Here is a 26257-nt window from a genome sequence, read left to right as displayed (position 1 = left end):
GATTGACTTAGCGGGACAAGAGTACATGGAGTCAGATTGATTTGATTTAAAAAATACATATATGACATCTTTAGCACCCCTGTCTATGACATATCCACTACATGGGAATAATAATAACTAAGATGTGTGGATTTAGGAAGGATGGATATGTGCAAAGTATCTGACACATAATAGGCTCATAATATTTGATATTGATACATAAAGATATCACTGATGGATCAAAAACTTGCAAACAGTAACCTCTAAAGAGCTAAAAATAAATGAATAAATGCTATGTGTACTTTTGGTATTTTTTGAGCCACACCTAAAGGTCTGGTAAAAGACTCATCATACAATGTTCAGTTTTAAATACTCTTAAAAGACTAAAGAATAGAAAGGAATCACTCAATGTAGAAATCTGGAGTCCTCTACAGGCACATCTCATTTGATTGTGCTTCACTGTATTACGTACACTTCACAGATAATAAGAGTTTTTAAATATTGAAGGTTTGTGGCCATCCTGCATTAAGCAAGTTAATGAGCGCCATTTTTCTAACAGCATGTGCCCATTTCATGTTTCTGTGTCATGTTGTGATAATTCTCACAATATTTCGTACTTTCTTGTTGTTATATCTATTAGGGTGATCTGTGATCATTGATCTTTGATGTTACTATCGTAGTTGTTTTGGGGCACTACAAACCATGTCAATTGAAGACATCTAACTTAATCCATAAATACTTTGCGTGCTTTGACAGCTCCACTGACCAGCCATTCTCCCATCCTCTCCATCTCTTCAGGCCTCCTTATTCCCTGAGACATAACAATATTAAAATTAGGTTAATTGATAACCCTACAATGGCCTCAAAGTGTTCAAATGAAAGGAAGAGTTTCACATCTCTCACTTTAAATCAGAAACTAGAAATAAATGATTAGGCTTATTAAGGAAGGCATGTCAACAGCTAGCAAACTTGGGAATGCAAATGAAAAGTTCTGAAAGGAAATGAAAAGTGCTAATCCAGCGAACCTACAAATGATAAGAAAGAGAAACAGTCTTATTGCTGATATGGAGAAAGTTGGAGTGGTCTGGATAGAGAAGATCAAACCAGATGCACCATTATCTTAAGCCAAAGCCAAGTCCAGAGCAAGGCCCTAATTCCTTTCAATTATATGAAGCCTGAGAGAGGTGAGGAAGCTGCAGAAGAAAAGTTGGAAGCTAGCAGACTTTGGTTCGTGAGATTTAAAGAAATAAGTCATCTCCATGACATAAAAGTGCAAGATGAAGCAGCAAGTGCTGATATAGAGACTGTGGCAAGTTATCCAGAAAATCTAGCTAAGATCATTGATGAAAGTGGCTACACTAAGAACAGACTGTCAGTGTAGACAAAACAGCCTTCTATTGGAAGAAGATGTCATCCAGGACTTTCATAGAGTGAATTCGATGCTTGTCTTTAAAGCTTTAATGGACAGGACAGGCTAACTCTCTTGTTAGGGGCTCAGGAAGCTGGTGACTTTAAGCTAAAGCCAATGCTCATTTACCATTCCAAAAAGCCTACGGTCTTTAAAAATTATGCTGAGTCAGCAGGGTGTGGTGGCTCATGTTTGTAGTCACAGCACTTTGGGAAGCCAAGGCAGGAGGATTGCTTGAACCCAGGAGTTCAAGACCAGCCTGTGCAACATAGTGAAACCCCATCTCTACAAAAAATACAACAAAAAAATTTTCAGGCATGGTGGTGTGTCTGTCATCCCAGCTAGTTAGAAGGCTGAAGTGAGAGGATCATTTGAACCTGGGAGGTCAAGGCTGCAGTGAGCCATGATTGAGCCAGTGAACTCCAGCCTGTGCAACAGAGCAGGATCCTGTCTCAAAAAAGAAAAAGATTTATGCTAAATCTTCTCTGCCTGTGCTCGACAAATCAAAAAACAAATCCTGGAATGACAGCACATCTGTTTACAGCATCATAACTGAATATTTTAAGCCCACTGTTCAGATCTACTGTCTAGAAAAAAGATTCCTTTCAAAATATTACTGCACACTGACAATGCATCTGGTCACCCAACAGCTCTGATGGAGATGTACAAGGAGATTGATGTTGTTTCCATGCCTGCTAAAATGACATATGTTCTGCAGTCTATGGATCAAGGAGTAATTTTGACTCTCAAGTCTTCTTATTTAAGAAATACATTTTTTAGGGCTACAGCTGCCATACAGAGTGATTCTCCTGATGGATCTGAGAAAAGTATATTGAAACCCTGGAAAGGATTGACCATTCTAGATGCTATAAAGAACATTTACATTCATGGGAAAAGGTAAAAATGCCAACATTAATGATAGTTTGAGAGAAGTTGATTCCACCTCTTATGAATGACTTTGTGGGGTTCAAGAGTTCAATGAAGGAAGTCACTGCAGATGTAGTGGAAATAATGAGAGAACTAGAATTAAACATGGAGCTGCATATGTGACTGCATTGTTGCAATCTCATAATAAAACTTCAACAGCTGAGGAGCTTCTTCCATGGATGAGCAAAAAATAAAATGGTTTCTTGAGATGGACTCTACTGCTGGTGGTGCCATGAACATGGCATGAACATTGCTGAAATGGCAACAAAGGATTTAGAATGTTACATAAACTTAGTTGATAGAGCTATAGCAGGGTTTGAGAGGATGGACTATAATTTTGAAATACATTGTACTATGGGTAAAATGCTATCAAAGAGCATCACATGCTAAGATAAATTGTTACAGCCCAATGGGTTCTTCTTGCCCACTGCACAGAGCCAAACCTGCAATATCTCCAAGGTATGCCTATACTTGGCTCTTTCCTATCTCTCACTTCCTATATTCAACTGGTCACTACTTACGTCTTGCCATTCCAACCCTGTATATATCTGCAGGGCCTTTCTCTGCCTGTCTATCCCTACTGCCAATGACATGGCTCAGGTCTTCATCTTCCCTCTCCAAGTCTGTGTATGACAAGAACTTCCTGATGGATCTCCTTGCCTTCTACCTCAGCCCCCTCCAATCCACCCTTCATTTCCTCATTTAAAATTCTTTAATGGTTCTCTTTGACCTACAATCTTGCCCAATGTCTCATTACTCCAAAATGTTTCTTCTCATCTCTCTCCCTGACTTTACACAGACCAGTCCTCCTTTCTGGGATTACCTCTCTCCCCTTGTGTATTAGCCCATTTTCACACTGCTGATAAAGACCTACCTGAGACTGGGCAGTTTACAAAAGAAAGAGGTTTATTGGACTTACAGTTCCATGTGGCTGGGGAGGCCTCACAATCATGGCAGAAGGTGAAAGGCACATCTCACATGGCAGCAGACAAGGGAAGACAGCTTGTGCAGGGAAACTCCCATTTTGAAGTCATCAGATCTCATGAGACCCATTCACTATCACAAGAACAGCATGAGAAAGACCCGCCCCCATGATTCAGTCATCTCCCACCAGATCCCTCCCACAACAATACAATGTTCTTTCCACATTGTTTTGTTGCTGTTTGTAGATATTTCCCCAATAAGCCAGGAACTTCTCAAGTGCAGGCACTGTCTTGTTCGATTTTGGATACTTATCACCAATCCATTGTCTGCTTAAAAGGTGCTCTTAAGCATTCTATTAAAGAAAAGCCAGGAAAAATGCTGTTAAGCTGTGAAGGATTTTGATATCTGTGATGAAATGGAAAGACCAAATTGTGCCCAGCACAGTTCATTCTTCCATACAGACCTCTCAGGGGACAAAGACCTTTTTTTAGCCTTTTCTCTCCAAAATGTGCCAAAACAATGAAAGGGCATTTTGAAAAAGAATGTCAGTAAGCCACAATGAGGAGATAGTAAACAGTCAGGATTCAAAGGCATTTCCTGAGCACCTATACTCTGCAAGGCACTGTACCAGGGACTGTGGATACACAGTCCCTATCTTCAAACACCTCACAGTCTGTAGCAGGATTCAGAAACCACACATCATTGTGCTGGCGCTGATCTGGGCAATAGAATCATATTTAATACTTGTTTAAAAGGCAATGAAAGTACCACTTCACACCCATTAGGATGGCTATTATCAAAAACAAATATTGGTGAGGATGTAGAGAAATTGGAACCCTTATGCATTGCTGCTGGGAATACAAAATGATGTCCCCACTGTGAAAAACCATTTAGTGGCTCCTCAAAAAGTTAAACATAGATTGACCATATGATCCATCAATTCCATGGCTAGGTGAAAACCCAAAAGAGTTGAAAGCAGAGATTTAAACAAATACTTGTGATGCTGGATATTTTCTTGACCCCTTTGTGGGACTCGCTACAGGGGTGCCTTGTTTACTCAGCCCACCCCATTCAACCCCTTGCAGGAGGGAGCATGTGAGTGAACATCCACAGGAATGGGCCGCTTTGGCATCAGCAGGAGCGAAATCTGTGTGGGCCCTGTGGCAGCATCCAGATGGGATGTCTGTGACTCCAAGGCCCCAGAGGGCATGTTATAATGCTCTCTTAGCTCTGCCATCTGCAGACAGCAGTGTATTATCAACTCGGTGGGCTGTTTGCCTCATCACATGGAGCAGCTGCCCTCCACTAGTGAGGACAAAGGGCCAGTGTGACAGCCTTTTGGGGTACCTGCATGTGGTACATCCCGAATTCTTGTCCAGTGCCCAAGAGGAATGAGATCACATGGATAAACTGAAGGATGGTGAAAGTGGAGAATTTTATTGAGTGATGGAAGTGGCTCTCAATAGAGAGGGGAGCTGGAGAGGGGACAAGAAGGAAAGTCAAGCCACCTCTCTGCCTCTCTCTCCCAAAGTCAAGTTGCCTTATCCAGCCACTGTCTTGAAGAGGACGTCGCCTCTTCCCAACGTCCAACCACTTCTTCCTGATGTCCAAGCTCTGCTTCTCTCTGCCAGTTGAGTCTGGGGTCTTTATAGGCACATGATGGGGGCAGGGTGGGCCATAGGTAGTTTTGGAAAAGGCAATATTCAATTGGTAAAAAGACATTATTCAGAAAAAAACAATCGAGAGAGAGTGAGCACACAGGGATGGAAGTTCTCACCTTGGGCCATGGGTTTCAGGATTTTCTATTTGAAGGTGGGGTTTTGCCAGGGACCCGCCCCTGCCTGCCTAGAATTTCTTTGACTCCCGTCACTATCGTTTGTATACCAATGATACAGGAGGTGGGCAGGGAAATCCTGGGAAGGGAAGAGTGTGGTCCCTGGCTAGGGCTCCACCCCCAGGCCTGTGCCTGTTGACCTAGGTGAGGACAGACTCTCCTGCCTTTGTGCCCAAATGTTGCATTTCCCAAGACCACCCTGGCCTGCCACACCCCCATCCTGTGCCTGTAAAAACCCCCAAGACTCTAGCAGGCAGACACACAAGCAGCTGGACATTGAGAGGAACACATTGGCAGAAGAAGACACAAGTGGCTGGACATCTAAAGGACATCAAGGAAAGCATGCTAGCAGGCCATTGACCAGCAGAATGAGGCAGAGTTTGGCTGGGGCAGTCAGAGGAGAGTCCGGGACACCGAGTGGCCCAGCTCCTCCATTCTGGCTCCCCCATCTGCTAAGAGCTACTTCTACTCAATAAAACCTTGCACTCATTCTCCAAGCCCACATGTGATCTGATTCTTCCGGTACACCAAGGCAAGAACCCCAGGATACAGAAAGCCTTCTGTCCTTGTGATAAGGCAGAAGTCTAACTGAGCTGACTAACACAAGCTGCCTACGGATAGCTAAACTAAAAGAGCACCCTGTAGCACATGCCTACTGGGGCTACAGCTGTGAACATTCACCCCAGACACTGCTGTGAGGTCAGAGCCCCACAGCCTGCCTGTCTATATGCTCCCCTAGAGGTTTAAGCAGTGGAGCACTGAAGAAGCAAGCTACACCCCTGTGGCTTGCCCTGTGAGGGGGACAAGAGAACTTTTCCCATGTCACCAATACTCATAGCAGCATTATTCACAGTTGTCAAAAGATGGAAACAACCCAAGTGTCCCTCAATAGATGAATGGATAAACAAAATATACATATACACATACTAGAAAAGTATTCAGCCTTAAAAAGGAAAGACACTCTGATGCATGCTACAAAATGAATAAAACTTGAAATAAGCCAGATACAAAAGGACAAATCTTATATGATTCCACTTATATGAGGTACCTAGATTAAGCAAATCTGTAGAGACAGAAAGTAGAATGGAGTTATCCAGGGACTGTAGGGAGAGAGGAATGGGAAGCTATTGTTTGTGGGTACAGAGTTTCTCTTTGGGATGATGAAGCAGCTCCGGAAATGAATGGTGGTTATGGTTTCACAGCAATACAAATATACCTAATGTCACTGAACTGTACATTTAAAAGTGGTTAAGATAGTAAACTTTGTTATGTGTATTTTACCACAACTTTAAAAACAACAACCAAGAACAATTTATATTTAATGAGGATGGGATTCTCACACTGATAGAAATACCTCAGTCTGGGAAAGGAGGTTTAATTGGCTCATGGTTATGCAGCCTGTATAGGAAGCATGGTGCTGGCATCTGCTTGGCTTCTGAGAAGGCCTCAGGAAACCTATAATCATGGCAGAAGGCAAAGGGGGAGCCCACACACAGCTAGAGCCAGGAGGAAGAGAGAGAGCAGGGAAGTGCCAGTCACTTTTAAACAACCAGATCTCAAGAGCACTCACTCATTATCACGAGGACAGTACCAAGAGGGAAGGTGCTAAGCCATTCAGGACAAATCCACCCCCATAATCCAATCACTTCCCACCAGGCCTCACCTCCAACATTGGGGATTACAATTCCAAATGAGATTTGGTGGGGACACAGATCCAAACCATATCAGGAGGGAACTGATAGTAAAAGTTACTTAGAAGTCATGACTTTCGAACTGGGCTCTGAAGGGTGAATAGAAATGTGCTAGATGATGAGTCAGAAGTCTGACTTTAAGTTCTGGGGCTGCCACTTACTGATACGTGGCTCTTTTTTCCTCATCTATAAAGGTGGGAAGAGATATACCATACAGTTGTGGTGATGAGATAACATGTCTGAAAATGATTTATAAATGATAGGAGGATTCACTGACAAGTGATATAAAGTAAAATGATGGCAGGAAAGACCTTTAGACATTGTATCCATATTGTTCAGCCCAGGATATTCTCTAAACTCTAAACAGGACATGCTTCACTCCCTCCCTGTCCCAGCCTGAATGAAGTTAGGAAAGAGCAGATAAGGAACAGGAGTTAAACAGCAAGATTTTGAAAGTATATTCTTATTTTAGTGTAGGAATGTCATGTAGCCACTAAAATTGAGAAACAGGAAAATGTGGAGAAGAAATATAGATAGGCATTGAGCATTCTGCTTCCTTCCCCTAATATATTATAAATCACCACTCTGATTTATAACTGTGTAAATATACAGATACAAAAACAAGAACTGAAAGTCAATATGCAAAAGTGAAACAAAGGGGTCACATTTTTCTTTTAATTTCATTTGATATTGTTTTATTATTTTTGCGATAACATATGAGGACAAGAGAATAAGCATTCTATTCCCTTTTTAAATGTTTATCAGCTAGTTTCTTGCTGAATACTTGCCCACAATCTCTGTCACTACTGACTTCCAAGGTGATCCAAGGCCCAGTACCTTTAAACCCTGGGGGCCTAGAGGGTAGCATTTGCTTCTAGCAATGACAGAAGTTTGCACAGAACAACTGGAGGATGCTCCAAGGCCCCTTCAGGGTAAAGAGCTGCCGCCTTCTATAGATTTATGACTCTGGGCTCCTGGGGACACTGAGGGCACAGGAAAAGCCATCACATCGTGTTTGGCCTTGGGCTCTGATTCAAAGGCTGCAGCTTCCAAGGCCCTTGCCCTTCCCATTCTGAAAGACAAGGTGCTGACTCTGAAAGCTTGCAACGTTCATTTTCTTCAGATGCTGTGAATTAGTGCAAGGCATTATTTCTCAGAGCAGGGCTCTCCCCAACTGCCTCTCTAGATGGGAGTGAGCCATAAACTATTTCAGCTGCTAAACTCATAACAAGATCAAGGAGAGAAACTAGGAATGGCAGGTTGATTTTATACCCTCGTGCTGTCTCTCCAGTCTATCAACATGTAGAACCCATATGTATTAGCACCCCTCTCATACATCAGAAGCCGCAGCCTATAAACAGGAGAAAGAGAATCAGCAGGATATCTCAATTTCACTCTGCAGATGGAAGGCCACTCTCACAGAGAGAGATAACTTAACCCTGTAACTACATAGCTACTCTCTTCAGCCACAGCTTTGATTCTGCCAGCATTAGGGCCCCCATTCCCAAAGTGGAAGTGAAACGGGAGAGTTCCCTTATCCCCCTCGCAGGATGTGCAACAGGGATGTGGCTTGCTCCTTCACTTGCCCCGCTGCTCAAGCCTCTAATGGGAGCATGCAGACAGGCAGGTGCAGCGGCCCTGGGGAGTTCTTTGGGGCTCCAGTCCCACGGCAGCATCTAAGGGTGGGTGTCTGCAACTCCTGAATCCCAAGTGGGCATATGTTACAGTGTGCTCTTTCAGTTTTGCCAGCTGCAGAAGGCTTGTGTTAATCAGCTCAGTAGACCCTCTGCCTTATTGCAAGGGCAGAAGGCCAATGTGACAGCTTTCTGTATCCCGAGCTCGCTCCCAGTGTATCAGAAGAATTGGCTCAAAGCATGAATGCAAGGTTTTGTTGAGTGGTGGAGGTGGCTCTCAGCAAGATGGATGGGGAGCTGGAAGTGGGGATGGAATGGGAAAGTGATCTTCCCCTGGAGTGGTGCTGCCCAGCGGCTGGACTCTTCTTTGACCGCCCCCGCTGAAACCCCCTCAATGTCCAGACGTCCTTTTTCTTCTCTCTTTCTCTGCCCCGTTGTTCTGTCATCACTTGTCTGCTAGTTCTAATATTCACCCACTTGTGCTTGTGCCCAATAAGGGCTCATGTTTATATGGTCATAGGATGGGGGCTCCGGTGGTGGGGGCCACAGTGATCTTAGAAAATGCAACATTTGGGTGTGAAAACAAGAGTTCCTGTTCTCATTTAGGTCCAGAGGCACAGGCTTGAGGGTGGAGCCCCCACCAAAGACCCAGACCTGTACCCAGCACTTCCCTGCCTCACTCCGATGTCAAAAGGACTGTGTGTGGCTGTGCTGCCTGTCTGTACACAGGGTTCCTGGCTAGAAGCAGTGGGGACTGACCAGCACAAGGCACATGAGACCTGTCATGTTCCTGGCCCAGGGACAGCTGCCTGGAGGAAGGAGTGCCTTTTTCACTATGGTGTGATCTGCTCCCCAGGATGCACTGCTAAGGGGCGCACTGCCTGCCCTGTGGGGTACCCTTTTCTAATTCACACAAAGCACAGTATCCACTAGCAATGGCCCAACCTGAGCAAACTGAGAAAGCCATCCTGTAGGTGCCTGGGTATCTTGCATCTGAATAACACAGAAACCTGCCTGTAAACTGTGCATCCAATACCCAAGTAGGGAAGCCAAGCATTTTATGTTATTTTCTTATAAAAGGTTCCTTATGACTGAGTGAGGTGTCTCACACCTGTAATCCCAGCACTTTAGGAGGATGAAGTGGGAGGATGGCTTGAGGTCAGGAGTTCAAGACCAACCTGGGCAACACAACAAGACCATGTCTCAAAAAAATAATTTAAAAATTAGCCAAGCATGGTGATATGGTGATGCATGCCTATAGTCCCAACTACTCAGGAGGGTGAGACAGGAGGATCACTTGAGCTCAGAAGTTGAGACTGCAGTGAGCTATGATCCCACCATTGCACTCCAACCTCGGTGACAGAGCAAGACCCTGTCTCTAAGAAAATAATAATTAGTTAATTTGTTTAAAAAAATAAGTGTTTTAGGTGCTGAAAGACTACCTAGGCCCCATCTAACTTTCAGACCAAGTTTTCCTTTTAGTTCCCACAATAAATGGTCCTTTCCACTGTGTTCGATCCTTGACAAATGCCACCCCCTCCCCCGCCACTTCCCTCTCCCTGGCCATCCTGTTCAGATGCTACTTCATCGGCCACTCTCTCTCAGTGCTCCATGCCTAGCACCTTCCTCTAGCTTTAGTGACCCCTTGATAACAGTGTCATCGTGGGCCCTCCCCAGGCTGTCTGTCTGAATTCAGAATTCTGTACAGAGAAGTTGTCCCTGATGTTCTCAAGAGAGGCAATACCCAAGAGACTGTGATAAGGAAATTTCACAAGTACTTCAGTCTCATGATCTGTAAAATGGAAACAATAATAGCTCAACCCTATAAGGTTGAGATGAGGATCAAATGAGGTAACTTACAGAAGAGATGTTTAACACAGTACTTGACACTTAAAAGTGATACTTCTGCCAGTTCCACTAATGACCTCCTGAAACATATCAACTTTACATACATGCCATGCTCAGGTGAGTCATGCTAAAGTGAGAGTCAGGATTCTGTCTGGTTTTCACAATAGCTGGCATCATCTAGTGTATTCACAAATGCTTCAGGAGGAAAACATGCACTGGGCATGGCCAATAAACATAAAAATTGCTAAATCAAGTTCATTTAAAAACCACATGGTAATTCCCTAGTAATTCTGGGTTAATTGCATATTAATTACCATCTTGTTATAGCATCAATGAGCCATACATTTGATGTGGGAACCTACAGCAGAGATTAAATGCTAAAAGAGACTTTCCCCAACTGCTGCAGAAAGTGATCCTTGCTCACACCATATCAACAAGTCTTCTCAGAAAACTCCTATGTTACTGCTGCTTTAAAGAACTCAATAATTAACCCAAAGTATCCTCTAACTAAAGTTTCTTCTAGTGTGGGTATGTAAAGACTAGCAGTGACATCTACCAGCTATGACATCTATCTCCAAATCCCTTGGATCAAAGTCTTTTGAAATGACAAACCTCAGCCTACTGACCTCTTCTGGGGTGATGGTTTAATTGGCTGCAAGTGTCTTGAGACATTTCCAAGGTCCTTGCCTCTCTCTCCTTCCTGCGCCTTCAGAAGTTGCCTTTTCCACATCCACTGCATTGAAATACGATCCCAAAAAATAAGTCGTGTGAGCCCAGCTGAATTTCTTGGTAGAGGAATTATGTATAACAAGACGGTTGGCAAGGTTATATCACTCCATGAAAGCTGTAATTTCCCTGCAATTGATTTCCTAAAGATAACTCACTGTTTGCGTGCAGTGAAAGCTAATTTAACAAGAAAGATGAGTCTCTTCAGAACACCTTGATTGGCAATTGTGATAAATTCCTATAATTACTATTGACTCAGAGGAGGATTTTCATTTGTTAAGATGTTGCTGAAATGACAGCCCGGTGATAGTTTTAAACAGAGGAAATGGTAACACCACATGCTGCTCCCATCTTCACAAAAGAAACTTGGGGGACTGACATGGTTACAGATATTTCAGAGAACTCATGAAGACCCTGTTGAGTCTCAGAGAGACCTCTACATCTTCCTTGGCATTTTTGTGTTGACTAAAAATTCTCATAGGAACCACAGTTCTGAAACCCAGAAAGTCTAGCTCTTTCTCCTAACAAAGAAATAAAATTGGATCTAGATTAGCAGTTTCACAGTGGAGGCAATAAAATCTTAGTATTAATGTCAAAAATTGAATAAAATTAAGTCAGCTGAGCATGGTGGCTCATGCCTGTAATCCCAGAACTTTGGGAGGCCAAGGCAGGCAGATTACTTGAGGTCAGAAGTTTGAGACCAGCCTGGCCAAGATGGTGAAACCCTGACTCTACTAAAAATACAAAAACTAGCCCAGCGTGGTGGTGCGCGCCTGTAGTCCCAGCTACTCGGGAGCCTGAGGCAGGAGAATTGCTTGAAATGGGAGGCGGAGGTTACAGTGAGCCAAGATCACACCACTGCATTCAGCTCAGGTGAAAGAGCAAGATTCAGCCTCAAAAAATAGGTATATGAATAAAATGAATAATATTAAAAGTCCAACAATCGGCCATCAGTTAAATCAATTAGTATAAATCCAAATCATACAACGTTCTATAGCTATCAATATGATTTTATAGACAGTTAAAGACATAAGCAATGGCTATGATATGTTTTTAGTGTAAGAAGTAGGATGCTGGCTGGGCACAGTGGCTCGTGCCTATAATCCCAGCACTTTGAGAGGCCAAGGTGGGCAGATCACCTGAGGTCAGGAGTTCGAGACCAACCTGGCCAACATGACAAAGCCCCATCTCTACCAAAAATACAAAAAGTTACCTGGGCGAGGTGGCATGTGCCTGATAATCCCAGCTACTTGGGAGGCTGAGGTGAGAGGATCGCTTGAGCTTGGGAGACGGAGGTTGCAGTGAGCTGAAATCGCACCATTGCACTCCAGCCTGGGCATCAGAGTGAGACGCCATCTCAAAAAAAAAAAAAGCAGGACGCTAAATTACATGTACAAATCAGGCAAGATGATGCACGCACGTAGTCCCAGATACTTGGGAGGCTGAAGCAGGAGGATTGCTTGAAGCCAGGAACTTGAGATTGCAGTGCACCATGATCACACCTGTGAATAACCACTGCACTCCAGCCTGACATAGCAAGATTCCATCTCTAAATATATATATATGTATATAAATATTAATAACATGTACAATGTGAGCTCAGCTATGAAAAAATGTATAAAAAGAACAGGAAGGGTGTCCCATATTGTTAACAGCAGTAGCTCTAGATCTTAGATCTCTGAATGGTGAGATAAGCAAAACAATAAGAAGAGAACAAAGAAAGAAACTCTACTTTCCTAAAAGTTCAGGCCTATAATAAGAGCCAAATAAGAAATCGATTTGGGTCAACTTATTTGAGAGAGTCAAACTATAGAATATCCCTGTTTCCTAAGTAAAAACTGCCCTTTGCTGTTCAGGAATGATAGCTGAACTATCACTGTCAGCACCACCAAAAAGTTTGCCCGTTAATTTCTTGTTTGTGATTCTACATGACACATACAAAAGCTAACCAAGAACTGCTACTTGCCTTCTAGGATTTCTTGAGTTCAAAGAGTCTACTCTGACATAAAGCATAGACTTTCTATATAATTTGCCATACAAATATAAAGCATTAATAATATTGATCATAATTTATAATTATAGTCATTAACATTCCTAAATGCTCTCTTGCCATTAACTCATTCAATCCATTTAAGAATTCTAAGAGACACACAGAAATTATCTTCATTTAAAATGAGGAAACTATGGTTCAGACATATGGAGTGACTTGCATGAGGTCACACGGCAAGGTAATTCTTTAAACCTAAGTCTTGTATTTCAAAGTCTAGGACTCTTCCTACAGTACCATGTTTATGACAAAATCTTACAAATTTTTAACAAATTAGCATATTTTGTCTGTATTGATACATTTCTCCTCCAGTTAAAAACTGTTTGCTTATCAGTAACTCTCCTTAGCAGTAGGTTTTGGAATTTCAAATGGATGTCTATGTTTTTCAGAGTTCACTCTTAGGAACAATAAAAAAGCAAGCAAACATACTACTTTGCTTCTTGTTTCAACAAATATTATTTTAATGTGCTAAGAGGCTCAAATACAATTTTAATTAACTACAAACTGAATTCATTCCTTAATGACAGAATAGGATTTTTTGGTTTGTTTCTCTTTGACGAATTTCTTTTTTCAATTTTTAATAGTGGTTAGAAATTCCATAACATAAATTTACCATTGTAACCACTTTTTTTTTTTTTTTTTGATATGGAACCTCCTCTTGTTGCCCAAGCTGGAGTGCAATGCTATGATCTTGGTTCACTGCAACCTCCGCCTCCTGGGTTCAAGCAATTCTGCCTCCACCTCCCAAGTAGCTGGGATTACAGGCACCTGCCTCCACGCCTGGCTAATTTTTGTAGTTTTAGTAGAGACGGGGTTTTACCATGGTGGTCAGGCTGGTCTCGAATTCCTGACCTCAGGTAATCCACCCACCTCGGCCTCCCAAAGTGCTGGGATTACAGGTATGAGCCACCTCACCCAACCAACCATTTTTAAAGTGTACAGTTCAGTAGTGTTAAGTATATTCACATTGATATGCAACAGATCTCCAGAACCTTTACATCTAGCAGAACTGAAACCTTATACCCATTAAACCACTCTCAATTTCCCCCGCCTGTATCTCCTAGCAACCACCGTTCCTCTAGCAACCACCATTCTACTTTCTGTTTCTATGAATTTGGCAATTCTAGATATCTCATATAAATGGGATCATGCTGGCTAGAGTAATTAATGCAGAGAAGGTCATAAACGAAATGAAAGAGATGAAAACCGTGACACGAGAAATACGTGACAAATGCACAAGCTTCAGTAACCGACTCGATCAACTGGAAGAAAGAGTATCAGCGATTGAGGATCAAATGAATGAAATGAAGCGAGAGAGAAACCAAAAGAAAAAAGAAGAAAAAGAAATGAACAAAGCCTGCAAGAAGTATGGGATTATGTAAAAAGACCAAATCTACGTCTGATTGGGATGCCTGAAAGTGAGGGGGAAAATGGAACCAAGTTGGAAAACACTCTTCAGGATATCATCCAGGAGAACTTCCCCAACCTAGTAGGGCAGGCCAACATTCAAATCCAGGAAATACAGAGAACGCCACAAAGATACTCCTCGAGAAGAGCAACTCCAAGACACATAATTGCCAGATTCACCAAAGTTGAAATGAAGGAAAAAATCTTAAGGGCAGCCAGAGAGAAAGGTCGGGTTACCCACAAAGGGAAGCCCATCAGACTAACAGCAGATCTCTCGGCAGAAACTCTCCAAGCCAGAAGAGAGTGGGGGCCAATATTCAACATTCTTAAAGAAAAGAATTTTAAACCCAGAATTTCATATCCAGCCAAACTAAGTTTCATAAGTGAAGGAGAAATAAAATCCTTTACAGATAAGCAAATGCTTAGAGATTTTGTCACCACTAGGCCTGCCTTACAAGAGACCCTGAAGGAAGCACTAAACATGGAAAGGAACAACCAGTACCAGCCATTGCAAAAACATGCCAAAATGTAAAGACCATCGAGGCTAGGAAGAAACTGCATCAACTAACGAGCAAAATAACCAGTTAATATCATAATGGCAGGATCAAGTTCACACATAACAATCTTAACCTTAAATGTAAATGGACTAAATGCTCCAATTAAAAGACACAGACTGGCAAACTGGATAAAGAGTCAAGACCCATCAGTCTGCTGTATTCAGGAGACCCATCTCACACGCAGAGATATACATAGGCTCAAAATAAAGGGATGGAGGAAGATTTACCAAGCAAATGGAGAACAAAAAAAAGCAGGGGTTGCAATACTAGTCTCTGATAAAACAGACTTTAAACCATCAAAGATCAAAAGAGACAAAGAAGGCCATTACATAATGGTAAAGGGATCAATTCAACAGGAAGAGCTAACTATCCTAAATATATATGCACCCAATACAGGAGCACCCAGATTCATCAAGCAAGTCCTTAGAGACTTAAAAAGAGACTTAGACTCCCATACAATAATAATGGGAGACTTCAACACTCCACTGTCAACATTAGACAGATCAACGAGACAGAAAGTTAACAAGGATATCCAGGAATTGAACTCATCTCTGCAGCAAGCAGACCTAATAGACATCTATAGAACTCTCCACCCCAAATCAACAGAATATACATTCTTCTCAGCACCACATGGTACTTACTCCAAAATCGACCACGTAATTGGAAGTAAAGCACTCCTCAGCAAATGTACAAGAACAGAAATTATAACAAACTGTCTCTCAGACCACAGTGCAATCAAACTAGAACTCAGGACTAAGAAACTCAATCAAAACCGCTCAACTACATGGAAACTGAACAACCTGCTCCTGAATGACTACTGGGTACATAACGAAATGAAGGCAGAAATAAAGATGTTCTTTGAAACCAATGAGAACAAAGATACAACATACCAGAATCTCTGGGACACATTTAAAGCAGTGTGTAGAGGGAAATTTATAGCACTAAATGCCCACAAGAGAAAGCAGGAAAGATCTAAAATTGACACTCTAACATCACAATTAAAAGAACTAGAGAAGCAAGAGCAAACACATTCGAAAGCTAGCAGAAGGCTAGAAATAACTAAGATCAGAGCAGAACTGAAGGAGATAGAGACACAAAAAACTCTCCAAAAAATCAATGAATCCAGGAGTTGGTGTTTTGAAAAGATCAACAAAATTGACAGACCACTAGCAAGACTAATAAAGAAGAAAAGAGAGAAGAATCAAATCGATGCAATTAAAAATGATAAAGGGGATATCACCACCGACCCCACAGAAATACAAACTACCATCAGAGAATACTATAAACACCTCTACGCAAATAAACTGGAAAATCTAGAAGAAATGGATAATTTCCTGGACACTTACACTCTTCCAAGACTAAACCAGGAAGAAGTTGAATCCCTGAATAGACCAATAGCAGGCTCGGAAATTGAGGCAATAATTAATAGCCTACCAACCAAAAAAAGTCCAGGACCAGATGGATTCACAGCTGAATTCTACCAGAGGTACAAGGAGGAGTTGGTACCATTCCTTCTGAAACTATTCCAATCAATAGAAAAAGAGGGAATCCTCCCTAACTCATTTTATGAGGCCAACATCATCCTGATACCAAAGCCTGGCAGAGACACAACAAAAAAAGAGAATTTTAGACCAATATCCCTGATGAACATCGATGCAAAAATCCTCAATAAAATACTGGCAAACCGGATTCAGCAACACATCAAAAAGCTTATCCACCATGATCAAGTGGGCTTCATCCCTGGGATGCAAGGCTGGTTCAACATTCGCAAATCAATAAACATAATCCAGCATATAAACAGAACCAAAGACAAGAACCACATGATTATCTCAATAGATGCAGAAAAGGCTTTTGACAAAATTCAACAGCCCTTCATGCTAAAAACGCTCAATAAATTCGGTATTGATGGAACGTACCTCAAAATAATAAGAGCTATTTATGACAAACCCACAGCCAATATCATACTGAATGGGCAAAAACTGGAAAAATTCCCTTTGAAAACTGGCACAAGACAGGGATGCCCTCTCTCACCACTCCTATTCAACATAGTGTTGGAAGTTCTGGCTAGGGCAATTAGTCAAGAGAAAGAAATCAAGGGTATTCAGTTAGGAAAAGAAGAAGTCAAACTGTCCCTGTTTGCAGATGACATGATTGTATATTTAGAAAACCCCATTGTCTCAGCCCAAAATCTCCTTAAGCTGATAAGCAACTTCAGCAAAGTCTCAGGATACAAAATTAATGTGCAAAAATCACAAGCATTCTTATACACCAGTAACAGACAAACAGAGAGCCAAATCAGGAATGAACTTCCATTCACAATTGCTTCAAAGAGAATCAAATACCTAGGAATCCAACTTACAAGGGATGTAAAGGACCTCTTCAAGGAGAACTACAAACCACTGCTCAGTGAAATAAAAGAGGACACAGACAAATGGAAGAACATACCATGCTCATGGATAGGAAGAATCAATATCGTGAAAATGGCCATACTGCCCAAGGTAATTTATAGATTCAATGCCATCCCCATCAAGCTACCAATGAGTTTCTTCACAGAATTGGAAAAAACTGCTTTAAAGCTCATATGGAACCAAAAAAGAGCCCGCATCTCCAAGACAATCCTAAGTCAAAAGAACAAAGCTGGAGGCATCACGCTACCTGACTTCAAACTATACTACAAGGCTACAGTAACCAAAACAGCATGGTACTGGTACCAAAACAGAGATATAGACCAATGGAACAGAACAGAGTCCTCAGAAATAATACCACACATCTACAGCCATCTGATCTTTGACAAACCTGAGAGAAACAAGAAATGGGGAAAGGATTCCCTATTTAATAAATGGTGCTGGGAAAATTGGCTAGCCATAAGTAGAAAGCTGAAACTGGATCCTTTCCTTACTCCTTATACGAAAATTAATTCAAGATGGATTAGAGACTTAAATGTTAGACCTAATACCATAAAAATCCTAGAGGAAAACCTAGGTAGTACCATTCAGGACATAGGCATGGGCAAAGACTTCATGTCTAAAACACCAAAAGCAACGACAGCAAAAGCCAATATTGACAAATGGGATCTCATTAAATTAAAGAGCTTCTGCACAGCAAAAGAAACTACCATCAGAGTGAACAGGCAACCTACAGAATGGGAGAAAATTTTTGCAATCTACTCATCTGACAAAGGGCTAATATCCAGAACCTACAAAGAACTCAAACAAATTTACAAGAAAAAAACAAACAACCCCATCAAAAAGTGGGCAAAGGATATGAACAGACATTTCTCAAAAGAAGACATTCATACAGCCAACAGACACATGAAAAAATGCTCATCATCACTGGCCATCAGAGAAATGCAAATCAAAACCACAATGAGATACCATCTCACACCAGTTAGAATGGCGATCATTAAAAAGTCAGGAAACAACAGGTGCTGGAGAGGATGTGGAGAAATAGGAACACTTTTACACTGTTGGTGGGATTGTAAACTAGTTCAACCATTATGGAAAACAGTATGGCGATTCCTCAAGGATCTAGAACTAGATGTACCATATGACCCAGCCATCCCATTACTGGGTATATACCCAAAGGATTATAAATTATGCTGCTATAAAGACACATGCACACGTATGTTTATTGCAGCACTATTCACAATAGCAAAGACTTGGAATCAACCCAAATGTCCATCAGTGACAGATTGGATTAAGAAAACGTGGCACATATACACCATGGAATACTATGCAGCCATCAAAAAGGATGAGTTTGCGTCCTTTGTAGGGACATGGATGCAGCTGGAAACCATCATTCTTAGCAAACTATCACAAGAACAGAAAACCAAACACCGCATGTTCTCACTCATAGGTGGGAACTGAACAATAAGATCACTTGGACTCAGGAAGGGGAACATCACACACAGGGGCCTATCATGGGGAGGGCGAAGGGGGGAGGGATTGCATTGGGAGTTATACCTGATGTAAATGATGAGTTGATGGGTGCAGCACACCAACATGGCACAAGTATACATATGTAACAAACCTGCACGTTATGCACATGTACCCTACAACTTAAAGTATAATAATAATAAATAAATTAAAAAAAATAAAAATAAAAAAATAAATGGGATCATGCACTATTTGCATAATGACAAAATATGAGTTTCTAAAATATGTGAAATGTTGTTTTGCATCAACTTTTCAGAAACTCACACATTTGACATTTTGAGGGCTACAACTCCTCCCCCACAAAAAAAATCAGGAACTAAAAAGTAAATTATATAAAAACAAGGATTATCATAGCCTGAAATTTTTCTAGAGGTTGCTTAATCTCTCTATGCCTCAATTTATTCATCTATAAAATGGGGATAGCAATAGTACAGTCCTCAGAGCATTGTGATGATAATTTTTTTTTTTTTTTTTTTGAAGCGGAATTTCACTCTTGTCCCCCAGACTAGAGTGCAATGGTGCATTCTCGGCTCATTGCAGCCTCCCCCTCCTGGGTTCAAACGATTCTCCTGCCTCAGCCTCCCGAGTAGCTGGGATTACAGGTGCCCGCCACCACACCCAGCTAGTTTTTTTGTATTTTTCGTAGAGACAGGGTTTCACCATGTTGGCTGGGCTGGTCTCGAACTCCCAACCTCAAGTGATCCTCCTGCCCACCTCGGCCTCCCAAAGTGCTAGGATTCCAGGCGTGAGCCACAGCAGCCGACCTGTGATGAAAATTAAATACATTAGTTCACGTAAAGAATTTGGAACAGTGGCAGGCATAAAGTAAGTACTGAATGAATTTTAAATATTATTATTTGTACATGTATTCTATCAGTAAAAGGACCACACTATAATTAAAACACAATGGCTACTATCAAGGAGCCCATATCTAAGAATTTATATGTTCTGCACAAAACTCATGGTAGAACCTTGCCAATTATTACTGCATAATAAGGTGTATTATTCAACAGATAGAATCAAGAAAATAAAATATATAAAATAATATCCAGGATGGGCGTGGTGGCTCATGGCAGTAATCCCAGCACTTTGGGAGGCCGAAGCGGGCAGATCACCTGAGGTCAGGAGTTGGAGATCAGCCTGGCCAACATGAGAAACCCCGTCTCCACTAAAAATACAAAAATTAGCTGGGCATGGTGGCAGATGCCTGTAATCCCAGCTACTCGGGAGGCTGAGGCAGGAGAATCGCTTGAACCTGGGAGGCAAAGGTTGCAGTGAGCCAAGATGGCTCCACTGCACAGCCTAGGTGACAGAGCGAGACTCCATCTCAAAAATAAATAAATAAATTAAATCCAGCTGAAAACTGAGAGTGTGGTTATAGTCAACACAATGCACATTCCCAGACTGTAATCTCGGCAAGATTAAAAGCCGTAGATTTATTTTCACTGTGGGCAGGAATTGAACAAATTCTTACATCTGTTTTTGAAATAGCCACCCAGGCACTTTAACACTGCTACTGTATTTGCCTGCTCTAGAGACATATCAGAAGTGTAAAATGATTCTAATAGTAATCAGAGTGGCCTTTCTTTTCTTAATGAAATTCTAAAAGGTTACGGTCTCCCGCAATGCAAACAAGCATTTCTGCCCTGACAGATTCATCACAGAACGCAGCCGGCCATGGCTGAGCAGGGATTGCGGCCAGCAATGCTGCCACCTGCCGTATGGAAGTGGAGTTGCTGGCCTTAGAGGGAGGAAATTAAACAAAAAAAAATCAATGCCTTGACAAATCGGTGCTGCTCTGTTTAGGTAAATTGCTCTATTATCCTAGTAGCTCAGTACATTATGGAAGTAGTTACCCCTCTACTTAGCTAACTCACCTGGTTTTCTGGCTAACTTAATCCTTTATTTACAGTTTCACTGTCTTGCCCTATCATACAGCAACTTGGCTTTCTGTTTTCTTTCATTTATTCAAGATGAATTACTTAACGTTGAAACATCGTTTTCAGCATCACATTTTTTAATAGTGAACCCAAGGTCTCGTTTCTCAGGACAGCCTGTATACAAGGACACGATATAATAAATGCTTAGCAAATTTCCTTTTTTTCTGGGAACATAAATGTGCACATATCACATACTCCCTTTCATGTTTTATACCATGTACATACCCAGGCATACTGACTAGGAGACTTTTATATATAAATTAGGCCAACGTGGTGGCTCACACCTGTAATTCCAGCACTTTGGGAGACCGAGGTAGGAGGATTGCCTGAGGCCAGGAGCTTGAGGCCAGCCTGGTCAACAAGCAAGACCCCGTCTCTACAAAAAGAAAACATAAAATTAGCTGGGAGCAGTGGCACTGCTGTAGTCTCAGCTACTCAGGGACTGAGGCAAGAGGATCCATCACTTGAGCCCAGGAATTTGAGGCTGCAGTGAGCTATGATTGCTCCACTGCACTCTAGCCTGGAGACCCGGTCTTTCAAAAAAATGTAGACACACAAAAAAATTCAGTTAAATACAGACATGCCTAGACTCTTTTGCACCCAAAATATACACCCACACCCCAAGTGCAATTAAGCAAAAGAGAGATGGAGCCAGATTTTGGAAAATGCATGACATAAACAAAGTTGATCTTTAGCCTTTTGTTAACCTTTTGGAGATGCACTTTCCTTTCTCTCCTACTTTCCATGGCCAAAACCCTTATTATTTATTTGTGTTTTTATTATTTTATTTTTCCATAAGTTATTGGTGTACAGGTGATATTTGGTTACATGAGTAAGTTCTTTAGCAGTGATTTCTGAGATCCTGGTGCACCCATCACCTGAGCAGTGTACACTGCACTGTATATGTTGTCTTTTATCCCTCACCCCCTCCCACTCTTCTCCCCAAGTCCCCTAAGCCCATTATATCATTCTTATGCCTTTGCGTTCTCATAGCTAAGCTCCCACATATCAGTGAGAACGTACGATGTTTGGTTTTCCATTCCTGACTTACTTCACTTAGAATAATAGTCTCCAATCTCATCCAGGTCATTACAAATGCTTTTAATTCATCCCTTTTTATGGCTGAGTGGTATTGCATCATATATGTATACCACAGTTTATTTATCCACTTGTTGATTGATGGGCATTTGGGTTGGTTCCACAATTTTGCAATTGTGAATTGTGCTGCTATAAACATGTGTGTGCAAGTATCTTTTTCTTTTTCTTTTTTTGTTTTGCTTGTTTGTTTGTTTGTTTTAGATGGAGTCTCTCTCTGTAGCCCAGGCTGGAGTACAGTGGCATGATCTTGGCTCACTGCAACCTCCGGCTCCCAGGTTCAAGTGATTCTTCTGCCCCAGCCTCCCAAGTAGCTGGAAATTCAGGCGTCTGCCACCACACCAGGCTAATTTTTGTATTTTTGGTAGAGACGGCGTTTCACCATGTTGGGCAGGCTGATCTCGAACTCCTGACCCCAGGTGATCCACCCGCCTCAGCTTCCCAAAGTGCAAGAATTACAGGTGTGAGCCACCATGCCCAGCCACCATTATCTTTTTCAAATAATGACTTATTTTCCTCTGAGTAGACACTCAGTAGTGTGATCGCTGGATCAAATGGTAGTTCTACTTTTAGTTCTTCAAGGAATCTCCATGCTGTTTTCCATAGTAGCTGTACTACTTTACATTCCCATCAGCAGTGTAGAAGTTTTCCCTGATCACTGCGTCCATGCCAACATCTACTGTTTTTTCTTTGATTATGGCCATTCTTGCAGGAGTAAGGTGGTATCACTCTGTGGTTTTGATTTGCATTTCCCTGATCATTAGTGATGTTGAGCATTTTTTCATGTTTGTTGGCCATTTGTATATCTTCTCTCGAGAATTGTCTATTCATGTCCTTAGCCCACTTTTGGATGGGATTGTTTGTTTATTTCTTATTGATTTGTTTGAGTTCGTTGTAGATTCTGGATATTAGTCCTTTGTCAAATGTATAGATTGTGAAGATTTTTCTCCCACTCTGTGGGTTGTCTGTTTACTCTGCTGACTGTTCCTTTTGCTGTGCAAAAGTTCTTTAGTTTAATTAGGTCCCAGTTATCTATCTTTGTTTTTATTACAATCGCTTTTGGGTTTTTGGTCATGAAATCCTTGCCTAAGCCAATTTCTAGAAGGGTTTTTCCAATGTTACCTTCTAGAAATTTTATAGTTTCATGTCTTAGGTTTAAGTCCTTAATCCATCCTGAGTTGATTTTTGTATAAGGTGAGAGATGAAGATTCAGTTTCATTCTTCTACATATGGCTAGCCAATTATCCCAGCACCGTTTGTTGAAAAGGGTGTCCTTTCCCCATTTTATGTTTTTGTTTGCTTTGTCAAAGATCAGTTGGCTGTAAGCTTTTGGGTTTATTTCTGGATTCTCTATTCTGTTCCATTGGTCTATGTGCCTATTTTTATACCAGTACCACACTGTTCTGGTGACTATGGCATGGCCAAAACCTTTTGAGGAGGCTTAGTTGTCCCGGTTACCCTTTGAGATACCCAGTGAAGCATACTGCGACACCTGGGTCCTCCCAGACTCGACAGCTTTCCTGATTCCTCCTCAACCACCGCACACCACCACCTCGGCAAAACTTACTATGCCAGTGTTCCACTCTTGGATGATCTGGTTAATTTTTGTGGCAAGTCACATAAGCTGAGAAAGTCAAGTTGCTGCAGCTAATTATTTAATATATTAACTACCTTCAAATGTTTGCATGTTGACCAAGGCCTCTGTCAGCCCCTAACATAATTAAAAACATGAATAACTGGCAGAATTGTAGGCACCATGAATATTGACAGAGCCAGCAGGGAAATATTTAGATGGTTCAGATGAGGGAAAACTTTCAGTGACAATCTTTAAATAATATTATATTATTAGCAGCCAGCTGTTTTACCCGTGTCTAGGACTTCCTAAACACACACACACACACCTTTGCACACACAAAGTCTCCTCCAAGGAGAGAAAATGTCACCCTCCCATAAACTCACATCCTAAGTGTCTCCAGACACCAATCACATACCTGAAGATGGCAAGCAGGGTCAGATCTAGAGTTCACATGTTCTTTCCACAACTTTATCACCACCTTACACTCACAAGAGGCTCAGGGAGCAAAGTGGGCAGAGTTCAAGGGAAACATAAATCATTCCTGGCATGAAATATCAGGTGAGTGCTTTCATCATCGTGGGTTCATATGCCATAACCTTTTCTCTGAGGTTCCATGCTGAAAGCAGGAGGTTGTTCCTAGATATCAACATGGCTCCATTTGAAAGACTTATCCCACCTCATTGTAGCAACCTCTACAAGAAAAGAAATCCAAACTTTAATAGGATAACTATGGTAGAAGGACCCTTTGCCGGAGGATTTTTCCTTGCAGCTCTGGTAAAATTTCATAAAATGGTATCTCTTATTAAAATCATACTGTGGTGGCTATTTTAGAACTTGGGCAGGGTGTGGTGGCTCATGCCTGTAATCCCAGCACTTTGGGAGGCCAAGATAGGAGGATCGCTTAAGTGCAGGACTTGGAGACCAGCCTGGGCAACATAGGAATACCCCATCTCTATAAAAAATAATAATAAAATGTTGCCGGCACAGTGGCTTACGCCTGTAGTCCCAACACTTCAGTGTTGAGGAGTAAAGAGAATATGATCCACCTCAGGAGGCCAAGGTGGGTGGATCACATAAGGCCAGGAGTTCAAGACCAGCCTGGCCAACATGGTGAAAACCCATATCTACTAAAAATACAAAAATTAGCTGGGCATGGTGGTACACACTTCTAGTCCCAGCTATTTGGGAGGTGAGGCACAAGAATTGCTTGAACTGAGGAAGCAGAGGTTGCAGGGAGCAGAGAGAGAAAGACTCTGTCTCAATAATAATAATAATAATAATAAATTTTAAAAACAGAATTTGCTCTCCTAAACTGAGTTTGATCTTACTGGCATATTGGCACTTAATATTTTCTCCTGGTGAGTAACCTTTTGCTCACCAACTTGGAATAGATAAGGATAGGATTGATATAAGGTTGGTTATGGGGTTAAAATAAAATCATGGGCTCTGAGCTTTGACCATGAAGCCCAGAAGAAAGCATCACTCTGTGGGCAGAAACACTTCAGACAACAACAGTATTAACAAGAAAAATGTAAAGCCCAAGGTGTAGACATGGGTCGTAACCTGTTACATTATTTAGTTGCTATTACATTCTCTTTGGTTTTGCTCCTGGATTTGATGAGAGCAGGAGAATCCATTTCAATGCATATGCATTTGTTATACATCTGCATTTCATGCGGGGAGCCCCCCAAAAAAGGATGGGAATCCTTGATCTTAAAGCATTTAACCTGAGTGTGGTAAGCTATTTCCCCAGTCCCCATCAGGCTGAGATGTAAAATTCCAGAATCACAGGTCACAGTGGTGGTGAATGGTGAATCATGGGCCCACCAGAGAAATCACAGCCCACTGATAACACTTCTCCTTCAGGAGTGCCTCATCTTTTAAAATTCGGCCTTGACTAGAAAATATAACTTGGCTGGGTGTGTTGGCTCACTCCTGTAATCCCAGCACTTTGAGAGGCCAAAGCGTGCGGATCACTTGAGGTCAGGAAGTTCGAGACCAGCCTGGTCAACATGGTGAAACCCCATCTCTACTAGTAATACAAAAAAAAAAAAAAAAGAAGAAGAAATTAGCCTAACATAGTGGCACACCACCTGTAATCCCAGCTACTCATGAAGCTGAGGCACAAGAATCCGTTGAACCCAAGAGGTGGAGGTTGCAGTGAGCCAAGATCATGCCACTGCAGTCCAGCCTGAACGACAGAGTGAAACTGTGTCAAAAAAAAAAAAGGAAAGAAAATATAGAAAATATAACTGAAGTCAAAAGCTGTAAAACCTAATTGGCAGCTGAGTAAGGACCCCTTGAAAAGAACTGGAGAACTGGGAGGACTGTTGAATAGGAACTCTGAGAAGACAAAGTATTCAACTAGATGATTATCTTGTTAAAGTTGAGAAAAAGCTTAGTGAACATTTACATACAACTTACCTGCCATAAAATTTACATTAAATGGAGACTTATCTGTATCTTGTCAGCATAAAGTTGTTTCTGTCTAAGAATGTTTACCAAGAATGGCAAAGAGCTTTCCTGTAATATTGATTTGTTTTAATAGTGCCAATGATTGCTGATTTATAACTCTGATACTATGAATGTTTGTTATAGGAAATTACATTTGTTAAAATGTGTGCTATAGCAAATTATTAGTTCACTAAGAGTGTAAACTATTTTTGTCACAGAAGACTTATTTTAACACCTACCTTGTGACAATTAACTCAATTTCTATAATCTTATCA

Source organism: Macaca fascicularis, chromosome 8 (genome assembly GCF_037993035.2).
Source record: "Macaca fascicularis isolate 582-1 chromosome 8, T2T-MFA8v1.1".
In the NCBI taxonomy this organism is placed as follows: Eukaryota; Metazoa; Chordata; class Mammalia; order Primates; family Cercopithecidae; genus Macaca; species Macaca fascicularis.
Note: the sequence above shows the minus strand (reverse complement) of the source record.